The 13647-nt window shown below is 40.0% G+C and overlaps 1 pseudogene; it reads left to right on the forward strand.

Moving 5' to 3' along the window:
- The window catches only part of LOC138013855 (DNA ligase 1-like), a 2650-nt pseudogene extending 2036 nt beyond the window's left edge, over window positions 1-614 (forward strand).
- The last annotated feature ends 13033 nt before the right edge of the window (window positions 615-13647 follow it).

Genomic DNA, 13647 nt, shown 5'->3' on the forward strand with positions numbered 1-13647 from the left:
AGAATATCTTTTTTAAAACTAAAAAATTACAAATGAAGATTCTGTTAGGAAAATCTCAAACAGCACTACGAAAATGTAAAGGGAAAAATAGATGTCTTACATCTGGTCAGTTAAAGCAAAAAGGTACATTGGAAAGATTGGTTCATCTTGATGAAGGCTACAAATTCTTAAGAGCACTTCGAGGCTCTTATTTCGAGAAGGCCAAAAAGGATATTTTTGCAATGATCAGACAACTAGAACCTGCTACTTTATTTTGTAGTTTTTCATCAACTGAAACACAGTAGATGAAGCTTCTTAAAATTCTTGGTAAGCTTGTCGATAATAGAGAGTATTCAGATAATGAACTAGAAAACTTGAACTGGGAAGAAAAGTGTAGGTTAATTCAGAGCGATCCAGTGACTTGTGCACGACATTTTGATTATCAATTCAATCAATTTTTAAGGCACTTTTTAATGAGTAGTGCTGCTCCCTTATGAAAAATTGCAGACTGGTTTTACAAAGTTGAATATCAGCAGAGGGGCTCACCTCATATCCACGTGTTGATTTGGCTTGAAAGTGCACCAGTGTATGGATGTAATGAAGATGACGATGTCACATCATTTATTGACTTATAAAATACGTTAGATTTCAGTTTTTTTTTCCTGTGCAGCAAAATGCACAATAGAAAAACGTGGCGGTGTTTGATTGGGCCATGCACAATAGAAAGCACGTGGCGGTGTTTTGATTGGGTAATGCACAATAGAAGCCACGTGGCGCTGTTTACAATGGTTATTTAAAGCAAACTACGTAATCCAAAATCATAAAATCATGGAGAGCACTGTGATGCGTTGTTTGGGATTACTGAAGATCGACGTTGCGTTGGCTTAATCGATTTCTTCTTGGGGCGCTCAAGTCACATACAAAGACATAGGCTTTTCGCGGTAGTCCCACACTAAAAGATGGCAAGCGTCAGCTTCGAAACGGGTCGTTCCGCGAAGTGAATGAAATAAGAATATACTCGAATGTAACTGAAATGATACAAGTCAAAATACCAATTCTTTAATAAGCAGCGGGTGCCTTATTGAGAACTACTCTGAAGATGACAGCGACAAAGAACAAACAGCTTCCCGCTCAGTGTATCATTGACTACGGAGATAAGTTTTTTGTCTATTGCGTTTTTTTGTTTTTTATTGTTAAACAGTTTGTTTCTTGTAGTGGGTTTAGCTTATATCCTTTGTTCAACTAGCCATATTAGCGATCGTGTTCACCAGCGTGTTCACTGCCATCTTGTGTATATAGTTCTGTTCTAATTTTACAAGATTTGATGTCATCAGTGGAGACTGTGATCAGCTCTTTAGAAAATAACTGTGATGTAGTTTGAAAGGCTGTACAGTTATTTGATTCTCAATGATAATAAAGACTTGATTCCAAAGGAGAAATACAGGTCTCCGTTTTCGTGTTAATTAGTAATGCAAACAAGTCTTAGTAATAAATTGGATTAACGAGCAACCAGTGATTGTAAAGCTAGTAATTGCCATGGTTCGTCTGTAACACATGTCATGAAAAGATTCATGGAAAACGAATTTGAAATGTTATGCAGGGGTAAGTATTTGAAGGTAAAATAAGTATTTGTAGACTTCATGCTTCGATGTATTGTGCACATAAACAAGTATATGTTCTTCTCTTTAAATGAGATTTTACTGCCCTATCAGTAAAATACGGTTAATGGAAGGTAACCGTACTAAAAGAGCTATTATAGGGACTTTAAGACAGTACACGACGGTAGACTGGGACGGTTAGATGAGTGTCATGTCACGCAAAATCCCCGTGACATTTGACCGTCGTGCTTCTAGGACGGTATGTTTTCGCCGGGTTTCTCGTCGTGGAATCTACGGTTACAAGTAATCAGAATGCAAGTGTCTAAAAGAAAATTAAAGAAATCTTTTTTTTTTTCTGTAGAGCCAGAGTTAACTCCTCCAACAGACGAGTCTTTGGGTAAAAGTTAAGAATTCGATCCCACCAACGCGTGGGCCAACACGTCGGTCGACTTGCAAATTAACTCCCCGTTTTGGTAACCGACCCTTTGCAAAACATCGAGAAGACCTACAGTAGGTACTAGTGTTTCAATTTAAAAATGGCAGCTATTTGCCTATCACGTTTTCGTCGTTCCTTATGAAGTTGTTCTTGCTTCCAACTGAAAGAACTAACAAAACGAGATGCTTCCGTGAAGCATACACTGGGTTGCCTGTGGTACATGTTACAGAAAATCAGAAGGCACAGAATTGTGTGGTATTGAACTACAGCATTCCAGTCTCTGAAGAATAACAAATAAAAGAGAAGCGAGAAACATTGGCTTCTGGGCTGACGTGTTGATAATTTTCAAGTTCCCTCACAACCTCTTTTCACCACAAGTTTAAGCGTGCCCTCTGAGCATCTGACAGTTACAATAGTTCGCTGAAGTTATCCTGTTCGGCGGGGTTAGTATCTGGATGGGAGACCAAAAACAATATACCCCTGAAAACAAAAGCATTGGACCGAAAATTCTATTTTAACGCTAACAAATGCGGACCAAGCAAGGAACTGATTTTGTTAGCTTGCTTTATGCGAAACAAATATTGATGCAAAAGTAAATAAATAGTGGTACAAAGTTTTTGGGAAGAGCAGAAGGAAGTTTTCTGGACGGTCGATCGAGAATAAAATATTTTGCCATCAGCAACAACATTTATGACACGAAAACAACATTAATTTTTAACCCCGAATATAAAAAAGTTACGATCACCGACAAACATTCTGGGAGATTTTTGCTATTGTACTTTTAGCTGCACAAGTAAAAGCGCAAAATCGAAAGTTACTACCGAAACAGGTAGACCGCGAATTCAAAGACAAGCGTGACAGTTGACCTTCGGGCCAAACGTCAACGATTTTCGTCACGTGGCTTTGTTTGTCAAATCCAAAAGGTGAACGCACGTGGACACATTCCTTTCTCCTTTCGCCGGTTCAGTTTGCTGTTCGCACTTCGGAGTCAACCATTTAATGGGAGCCCACAATGCTACAACTGAAGGTTTTCTATAACATTCCGCAAGATGACTGGTGTGAGGTTATCTTCACGGAACAGGCTATTGAAACTTTTGAGGATCTCATGCTAGTCATTAGCGCTAAAATTCAAAGTTTAGAATTCATACCTGACGCAGAACTGCGGGTGCAGTATACAGATGATGAGAACACGTTGATAACTCTACGCGCCAACGATTCCTTCCTCGATGCTTGGCGTTGCCCTTCAAATGTACCAGGGACGGCATTTCGCCGCTTAAAAATAAACATCAATTGGCAGCCTAAATCGACGCCGGAGTTGATTTCCGCGAAGCGACAGGAAATAAGAGAGGGTAGCTATAGCGAAACAGGAAGAGAATCAAGGAGAAAACTCAAATTTGCTGAGAACTTTTCAAAACAGTCGTCTTCTTTTTCGACAAATACTAGTCAAACAGCAAAATCAGGCTCATCTGTATTAGAATCCAATCATTGTTCTACCCATTTTCCGATTCCTGAAGCCGAGACGCAAAGAATCAATCCGTTGTCATCTCCACCGCGAAAACAACAGCGTTTAGTTACGTGTGGTCCGCCTGAACAAGGAGCACTGAACACTGGGCCGCCTTGCAAGTTTATGTCTCCTTTAGATCTTCTCATATCAGACAAAACTAAAGAAGTAACTGAAGAGAAGAAAAAAGTGATGGAGAAAGAAAAGGAAGTACAGGAGTTGTCAGCGAAATACGGAAAACAAGCGGGAATAGATTACTCGAAACCTGCCTGTACTAACTGCCACCGGCGCGAAAGACACAACAGGCTCAACTGCCCATACAAAGCTCACCCGTGCCAATCAGTAGAAATTTGTGGAGACCTAAACAAACACAAAGATGAAAAAGATATTCTTTCTCGCGCGGTAAACGAACTGAACACTGCAAAGAAAAGTCTGGAGAAACTGCAAAGGGGTCTGTCAACGAAAATTGCACTGAAGAATCAAACAACAAATTCGTTCTCGAGTGTTATGCGATCTCGATTGATTAACGAGTGCAAACCGCGCTACCTTAGTTCTCAAGGGTTTGAAAACTGGCAACAGGTAAACATGGATTTAAAGAAACTTGAAGCTCACTTTAAGGGGAAAATCCCCTCAGCTGATGTAAGCTTACTTGAGGCACTGACTGAATATAACAAGAAGATCATGCGTCTAGGTCAATTGAAACAGAAAGCCCAATACCAAGGAAACCCCGTGCGAACTTTGTGGGAATTAAAAGGTATCGAATGGCCCTCGGAAAGCCCTGAACCTCTTCAGCATAAACCTATTGCCTCATGTCTTAGTAACGTTACTTTAAGCAGTCAATTCGAACCGTTGACAGTCGAAGAAGAAGAGGAACAACTGGCGGCTGCACTCAAGGAAAGTACCACTTTCCGCAATGAGGCGCAAACTAATGCCGGTGAGAATATTGCCCAAACACTTTCTATTGGTGAAAATGATAACGAGATTGAGCGAACTCAGGTTAACGATGCTGCAAATGCTTTGCTTAATCTGTCCGAACTGAAAAACCCAAAATAGTTTCCGGTCAATTACGAATATGGGGACAAGAAATGTCTGTGTAAATTACCGACTAGAATCTTGTTGTGTTTTCAAAAGGAACGTACTTTGTAACTCTTGAGATTTTCACATAAATGTGTTGAAATTTGGATACTGTAGCTAAAGAAGTGAAACGTGTTTTCAGAGAAATACTAGTATTAAAATTTCATGTGATATTTGTACAACTGAACAAATCATGCAGCGAAGCTGGTAAAGTAAACAAACACGCGGCCGTCACGTCGGCAAACAAATCAACTGAGCAGAATGAACGCATAAAATACAATATTGCGTACATCATGTACATTTAATTGTATCCTTGATTACCTTACATTGCACGAACGAACAGCGCAAACGTTGCTTACAATAGCCAGCGACATGCTTTCAGAATCTACAGCCTTTGCTCTCTGCTGCGAAAAGTCGGAAAAGATTTCGAAAATGCAAACAATATTTCGGTCGCCAACACGTGCAGTTGGGACAGTAAAACACTTTTTGTATTTGAGAAATGAACTAATTAAAACAGTTACAATATAAACTTATAAAAACCAAACATGTCTTCAGTAGTTACGAGTTCTAACGCCTCGTAGATTGCTACATGAACGTTTTCCCGCAAGAGGCGTCCTAATTCTTCCCTCTTTAACACAGTTTTCATTTTATTGAAAACGTATTCTGCAACGTTGAATTCTGGTGAAAGGGATGGAGTATAAATGATTTGTGCTCCCATCTGCAATAACCATCTTTGCAAAATGTTCCCAGTCTCGTATCGATGTGTGGGGCAGTTGTCAAGTATGATGTAATCGCCAAATTCAATGGCGGAATTTCCGAGTGGTGTTGTGACTTGGCCAGCTTCGGCAAAGAAATTAAGAAAATTTGTGGAATCTGAAGCTCCCTCCACAGTATTTGCGTAAAGTACTCCTTCCAGTCCACACAATAGGTTAAGTGTTACATTTGCGCCTTTCTTATTGCCAGAAATTACTTCAACCGCTGCTTCTCCTCTGAAAGAATTTCCATAAACGGTATTTCCTGTCCCAGTGTGAACACCAGCCTCGTCAAAGAACTTGAGTTTTTCTGCTGGCAAAGTACTCAGAGTATTTAGAAACTGCTGACAGTAAAGAGTGTTCGCAGGGGTAAATTTTTCCACAGATGCCTTTGTTAGCCGCTCCCTAGTAAAAGGTCCCTCAGGCAACTTAAACCTGATAGCATTTCCAATCGCTGATAAAGACGTTCCTCCGTCTAATGTACTATAGTTTTCAAGCACTTCTTTAATCGATTCATACGGAAGGGAAGGCTTCTCCTTTTTAAGAAATTCCATCAACTGTACGTCCTCAGGCTTAAGGTGTGAAGGATTACCTGATTTCTTCTTAGACGGTAAATGTTCACCAGTGGTGCAGAAATTTTGCCACAACTTTGAAACAAACTGATTTGAAACTCTAAACCGATCGGCAACATCGGAATATCTTCCAGGAAAGAATCCTAATGCCGGGTCTCCGCCTTCCGCTATAATGGAGTCTAAAATGCTTCCTCTTAAGCTTTCATCTATGGATTTCCCGCGAATTAGAGTTCACCCTTTGCTATTTACAGAATACGCCATTGTTCAATCACGCACTGGAATGTGACCATATGGGTTCACCTTCTTGGTGGGACAAACAAAGCCACGTGACCAAAATCGTTGACGTTTGGCGCCGAAATCAACGGCCACGCTTGTCAATGAATTCCCGGTCTACCTGTTTTGGTAGTACTTGTCTGCGTTCATTGCGCTTTTTTGTTTTCATCTGTTTCTTTGTCAGTTTATATTTTCCCTTCTTTGCGCTTTCTTTGTGGGTAGTGTTATCAAATCACTCAGTGAAAAGACATTTGTACTTTTCCACATTTTTATTGCTTACAGCTGCTTTCAATGTTGACAGTACTGTTGGCACCTTCTCGGAATCCATTCCTAGAAGAGCTGCTAGGCTTTTAACACTGATATCCGCCGACAGCGGTTGGTTTTGTAATTTTCTTGTATTAGAGCCTCTCTTAGGAGTGCCCTTTCGGACAGTTTTTCCTTTCTCCTTACGAAGCCTAGTCTTTTGTTTTTCAAGGCGGCGGAGGTTAAATCTATTTAGCGCTGAAAGGAAGCCTTGCTCTGCTTTTAGTTTAACCGCCTGAATGTCTTTTTTGAACTGTTCGTCCGGCGGGATATTTGCCCGCGCAGTGTAACGTAGCGACTTCGGACAAGTTTTATTGTCCAAGTGTTTTTGTAGTTTTGCAATGGACTCCTCAGTTCTCTTGATTTTTGCTTCCAAAGAGTAAAGATTGTCTGATTCTGCTTTTCTTTTCCTGTTGTCTCTCTGTCTTTGCTTTACTGATCTGTCAGGCTGTTTCGCTTGGGGCTGGTAGCTCGTTATTTCTTCCTCGCACTTTTCCATCTCTGTATCTTCCAGGTAAAGCAATTTCGTCCAATGCTGTGTTTAATGGACTCGTTCCAGGCAATAGAGCAACACTTTAGTCATCTGTGGAGTCCATTAGTGAAGCAAGAATTCAGTGTGGTTTTCAGCAAGACCGCGGTTGAGAATCTTCACGATTCTCGTCAGTTGCTATTTACAACTATTTTTCTTGGGGAACAGTAGAGTGTTTAACTCAATTCTATTCCGCCGAGAAACGCACTGGTAAGTGGGTTATATAGCCACAGTAATATGAGATTCAGATCGAAAAAGGCGCATTCCAATTGGTCCTTGCCAGTCAATTAGTTAGCTGTATTTTCGATCCGTTTAGCTGTCAAGCGACCAAAACTGGGCATGTTTCGAGTTGTTTCGAAGAGCGGAAAGATATCCCCCATAGCTAGGCACTGTCACAAGAACAAGAATAACAATCAGAGAGTTGATAAACGAACTCACTTGCCAGCTTATTTCCAGTTCGTTTGCGTACGAGAACGTCGTGAAGTTTTTGCAGCGATAACTAGCAACCTTTTCCCGGAAGAAGCAATCTGTGGCATGAATGCTGTAGAGCAGCAAGCTGATGAATCGCCATGAAAGAAGCATAAAATACGTTAACATAACGACAACCTTAAAACAAACTTGGCGGCAAAATGGCCAGTTTGCTGTCGTCCTCCTGACTTCTTCGCCTGTGACAATATCAGCCGTATAAAGGTTTTGCACGGCAGCCATATTGCATGGCAGGAACAAAATGGGAAAAAGAGGGCGTTTTCCGGAAATTCCGGTTGGGATGTAAATGGCACACACGTTTTTGGTTCGTTCCACTGGAAAATTTCCGGAATAAACGGAACTTCTGAAAAGGTAGTCCTCTTTTCCCGTTGGAAACTTTCCGACGGAAATGTGTGTTCCATTTACAACTTTTGAAAGGTCTTACCACTTCCAGGCTATTCACGGCCACATTTTTAAATTTTGGCGCGTAAAATCGCAATCGCTTGGCGGCGAACTGACCCGAGTTAAATGGAACACGTTTTTCAACCGATGGAAATTTCCACCGAAATTTCCGGAAATCTATTGTTCCTGCCGTGCAAAACCTCTATTGTCCCGCATTTTTAGTTCGCAGTCTCGTTCCCAGGCCTTGCAGCGCTTAATCGTAAGAAGCGCGAGACTAAGGCCTGGCGAAATGATCCCTGATCGGAGAGTTCTGTTCTGGTCCTTGATTTTCGTGACGACAGAAAACGTATTTTGTGAGCGAATATTTATACTGAATATCTTGGGGAGAAAATCACGACAACATTCTTCCAAAGGCTTGGACAGTTGAACGCAATGCACAGCGCGCGCAAGGATTTCAAAAAAACAAAACAAAACAAAACAAAACAAACACAAGGCTTTAATACAGCAATCATTTTATTTGCTCAATGCTTCCGCTATCTGTACTATTTTCCTTATAATTGAAGTGTTTTAATGGTTTTAGTCTTTTATGAGAAATGTATGTTGGAAAAGGTAACGATGCAAAGAATTCCGCAATTTGCAATTGTCTGGATCATAAAAGTTCTTTCCTCCTTTTGTTTAGTGGTTGACTAGTGACTTGTGAAATTATATGGTGCCAAGAGAGCTAAATTTAGTGTCTCCTTTAGTTGTAAAACATATATTAAAGGAACACAAATAATATTGCTATTGTTGTTGAGTAATGTTAGGATTTCGTACTGCCAGTGGTATTACAAGTGTCTCTTTTGAGAGGATTCCCCAATTTTCTGCTAACTTGTTCCAAACAGATACATATGAACAAATATAGGAAAATGAAAGGAAAAAATACTAAACATACATCAGTTGATTATTACAATACACTATTTGTTTTGTTCAATATTATTCCCACTAGAAAGAAAATTAACGACCATAAGAGTTTAGTCTGTGATAAGGAAAAGGTTGCTCTGACTAAAACCTATGTTGGAAATTTAGGCATTTGGGAACTTTTTCACAGGGTTACATGTGCATGGTATTAATTTTTATTTCAGTCCAATATTTTTGTCGAAAACTGTGTTGTCTCTATAACTTTGTCCTTTTTTGTGAAGCATGTTATTTTCTTCTCTCAATTCAACATTTGATTTGTGTTGCTGATCTTGTTTTTCCAACAAAAGTGTGTTATATTGAGTAATAATTATTTTGTTATATAGCTGAATTATTTCCCCCAGCAGCACGTGCACTCATTGGTTACTTCAAGGTCACATGACATCTAACAATAAAACTGTCTCTGAGCGGGCAACAGTGCAAAATCTATGACGTCAGAGGGTAACAGTGCACTGTTACCCGCGAATGTTGACCGACGACCGCCGTTGATGTTGCCGTTGCACGTTTTCCTTTTTGTGCTATATAACAAATCACTTAATGACTGGTCTCCCAGGAAACAGTTCATTTTGTTTCCCTCGTCTGCGCCTCGGGGGAACATTGAGATTCTCAGGAAACAAAATGAACTATTTCCCTCAGGGCCAGTCATTAAGTGTTTGCTGTTGGGATAATAGCAAAATTATTGACCTTGGGTGTTCGGTGACACAGCTACATTGTAAAGCATAACCATTATGAAAATGATATCTGTTTTACCTTATTATAGTGAGCTAACTTTTTGGTGTGGTTTTACTCACAGGTCTTGTAATAGGCCAAAAGCAATTTGTTACCTGGCATTTTAGGCAAAGAGAAATTCGTGGGCTTGTGCATCGTGTTCAATGCAGTTTGTTCTCTGCATGTAAATGATGAGGGTCCCCAATAGGGTTCTTCAATCCCGCCATGCCGACCAAAATTTTCCCTTCATCCCGGAATCCCGAACACTTTTATCGACCAATCCCGATCCCGGTCATGACGTCACAGCATGATGTCGAAAGTCAATTACAAATACAGTTGATTAATAAAAATAAACAAACTGCTATAAACAATTGTTTATTGATTTTGATCACGTTAAAATGACCGAAAAACAAGAGTATTTATGATAAAACTACAGTTAATTTAGACTACACCTTGTAAGTCTTTTCTACCAACCTTCATGATCCAATTGACCTAAATTGTAGCATTCGCAATCACAGTTTTGAAACCGAAATGATGTGTGACTGTCCATTACTAGTAGAATTGAATTTGTTCAATTTGTGTTTTCCACTTTGTTAAACTCGGTTGTAAGTTTAGATTTAAGGACAGTGCCTACTATTGTTATTGCGGATACGTTCTGCGCATCTCGAAATACTCGGATTTCCTATCGGTGGTGTTTAGTAATACAGGGATATTTTTGTGTGGTTCAAAACTACGCGGAGAAAGTAGAACTTAGCAAGTGCTCTTGGTATCCAAAAAGAACATTGGGGGTAACCATGCAATTTGGCAAAGAACGCCATACATTGCTTTGTATTTTAAAGGTTTTTACAAATATTGTTGATGAATTATCTTCGAAAAATGCGTGGTTACCCTCAATATTCTTTTTGGATTTTAATAAAACTTGTTAAGATCTGCTTTTCCCGCATATTCAGGAAACCGTGCAAAAATACCTTTGAATTAGTAGGCACCGTCCTTAATTAAGCAGTTGAGAGGTTAAGCATCATGTTTCATGGAAAGGCGATGATTGCCCGTGATACGAGTGCTAATGTATACGATCATTCCTAATTAGCATAAAAAATAGCAAACCGAGAAAAACCGGCGGAAAATGGTCACAAGGTCATCCGCTGCCGCTTCACGTTTGCCGTATAAATGAAGCTTAAACTCTGAGGTCATGAAAATAATAACTTTAATTATTAAATTCTCAACCTCGGATAATGCATTTCGCGTGTTCTGATTGGTTCACTCAATCTCGGTTATCAGCTCATATACCTTGGTTTGACCTTATATGGTAAATGATTGCGTTAAGCGTTGCTAAACTAAAAATGTTTTTGTCGGAATGCCAAATTTCTCTTTGAATAAAGCCAAAAAGGAGAAAAAAAACTTTTTTGTGGAAAGTTTGGATCAATTCCGACGTTTAGAAGTACGCGAAAAGGCAAGAAATGTTTAGGTGATGAGCCTGCGTCTGTCTGACAACAAGGTATTACACAACATCGCATCAGTTCTCATCAAGTTTTTTTCGATTTCGCTCGGATTTGCTCGCTTTTCCCGCTCGTATTTCTTACTTCCAAATTTTTGGAGTTGAAGGAATTTAATAAAACAATTATTCCATTCGCGCTTGTTGGATATGAGACTGGTTATAGCCAACTCGGCGCTACGCGCCTCGTTGGCTATTTACCATCTCATATCCAACGCGCGCTTATGGAATAATTGTTAAGTGTTTTCAGTCGCGTGTGTTTTCAGATTTTTCAGTAAATCAGCAATGGCTTAGGATATAATTCTGTTATTGCAGCCAATAAATCTTCCGAACCGGGAAACCGTTCCGAGAAGGAAGTTGACACTCAGGGAAAGTTGTGCCCGAAATTTCTCTTTCCGCAAAAATAAAACATTTTCCCTTCTCATAAAAAAGAGCCATACAACCAATACTATCATGTACGTCACGAACAGCCGTGTAGGTGTTGTCCGACATTTCGATAGCCCGCCGGAAATTCGTCTGCGTTCGCAGGCTAACATTTCGAAAACCACAAAGTATAATTCTAGCCTATGCACTACAGCATAAACGAGACACTTTTTATATAAAACGTGATGTGGTTACAAGTAACAAAGGTCACGAGGCCTTTGTCTAACCGGCCAAAGTTCACGACAAAAATCACGCCATAGGGGTCACAAAAGGTACGTGTCTGCGTGGTGGAGACTGGTCAGCTTGAATTTCCGGTTGTTTCCGTCCGAGTTGCCGACAGCCAAAGTTCAACTTATTTTAAATTTCTTACCGCAGGAAATCCCGGATCTCGGGGCTTTAAAGTGACGGTTTCCCGAATCTCGCCCGAATCTCGCTTCGTAGTAACTCTAAATCCCGTGTCCCGTCCAAAAATGGAATCCCGAATACCGCTCCCATATTTCTTTAGAATCCCGAATCTCGCGCTCCAAAAAAGCCAAATCCGGGATCCCGAAAAACCTATTAGCACCGTAGCATCCTGTAGCACCGTAGTTAAGGAAAAGGCCTTCTTGACCCTTGTCTGCCCATTGTGTGAAGACCGCTCGGTTGCCTGGTCTCCATAGACACAGAAGGATATTAATTGCGTAGAATTCGTTCAGCGTCGCGCAGCCTTCTTTGTTTTTAACGACTAAAACCGAACCAGTAGTGTTACTACAATGATATCCAACTTAGGGTGGCAAGATCATCGGCTAGAAACACCTAGGAGGATCTAATAGTAATAATAATAATAATAATAATAATAATAATAATAATAATAATAATAATAATAATAAATTTATTTAAGTGTCAATGGATTTAGCACAAGAGTACTAACTGGGGACACTAACGAAAGTAACTAAAATCAAATCAAATATTGGTTTTTGTGGAGAGGGGAAAACCGGAGTACCCGGAGAAAACCTCTTGGTGCAGAGAAGAGAACCAACAAACTCAACCCACATATGACGCCGAGTCTGAGAATCGAACCCGGGCCATATTGGTGGGAGGCGAGCGCTCTCATCACTGTGCCATCCCTTCTCCGATAATTAAGTTCAAAACGGGAAACGTTAAAATACCATTTACAAATGACCTACGTGAGTCAGCCTCTCCCTACGTTACCGCGAGCCATACGCAACATATAACTCCTATATAACTCCCCAGGGTTAGCGAGATGACAGCTGAAATTTCTGACTATGGAATGCCTATGGAAAGAGTGCGCTGACAAATTTAATGCCTTTCGTTCGATATTTACAGCGGTCTTTCCCAAGCTCAGGCATTTTCTGTGAGGCGTATTCTACCTCCATCCTTACTCTCTTACCTGTACTCCTTTTTTATGTCCGCCTTTGGATCACCTTTTCCCTCCCTCCCCTCCCAATTTGGTTTCACTTACTATTTGTAATCATTTACCTTATTAATATTCGCTATTTGTAATGATGTCCTTTTTTAGTGTTAATTTTTGTATTTTCTCTCTCGATGTCATGGTCATGGGAGCACATTTACATGTCTGACCGCCTATGGCCGGATTAGCTTGCTATACGAAATTATACAAATTAAAGATTAAAGAAATTTCATTCTTGTTTGAAATAACATTTGTCGTCATGTAATGAATTTCATAATAATGTGCGACAGCTTTTTTTACAGCCCGACAAAAAAGATCAAAGCTAAAAGAAATAAAATTTTGATTGAGTATCAAACACTTTAAACTGGGTTTATTTGTCAGTTATTTCATTGCATAAAAAAACACGCAAACTATAAAAAAAAATTACAAAAGAGTCGAAAATAACTTTTATCCTTACTTTCATTTTTATTGCGGGGAAACTCCGATTTCAAAGTTTTAGGGGTCTTTCGTACACTATGCTTTTTTTTTTCAATATGAAGGCGATGATTTCCTGATCCGAGTTTATGCATGGCAATCTGGTTTTTATCATACCCGCGCGCGCTTTCATTGTAAAACTACTGGGAAAATCCTCGTACGAGGGCCATACGCATTAGCGCGAGGAGAGCCGGAAAAAGCCGTACGGCCCTACTAGGAACACACTCTTTGCGGTGCGACTGTAGAGGACTTCGTCTCTTCGAAACATCCAAGTTATTTACAGCTAGTAAAGCAAATACAA

Source organism: Montipora capricornis, chromosome 8, assembly GCF_036669925.1.
Source record: "Montipora capricornis isolate CH-2021 chromosome 8, ASM3666992v2, whole genome shotgun sequence".
NCBI classification, from domain to species: domain Eukaryota; kingdom Metazoa; phylum Cnidaria; class Anthozoa; order Scleractinia; family Acroporidae; genus Montipora; species Montipora capricornis.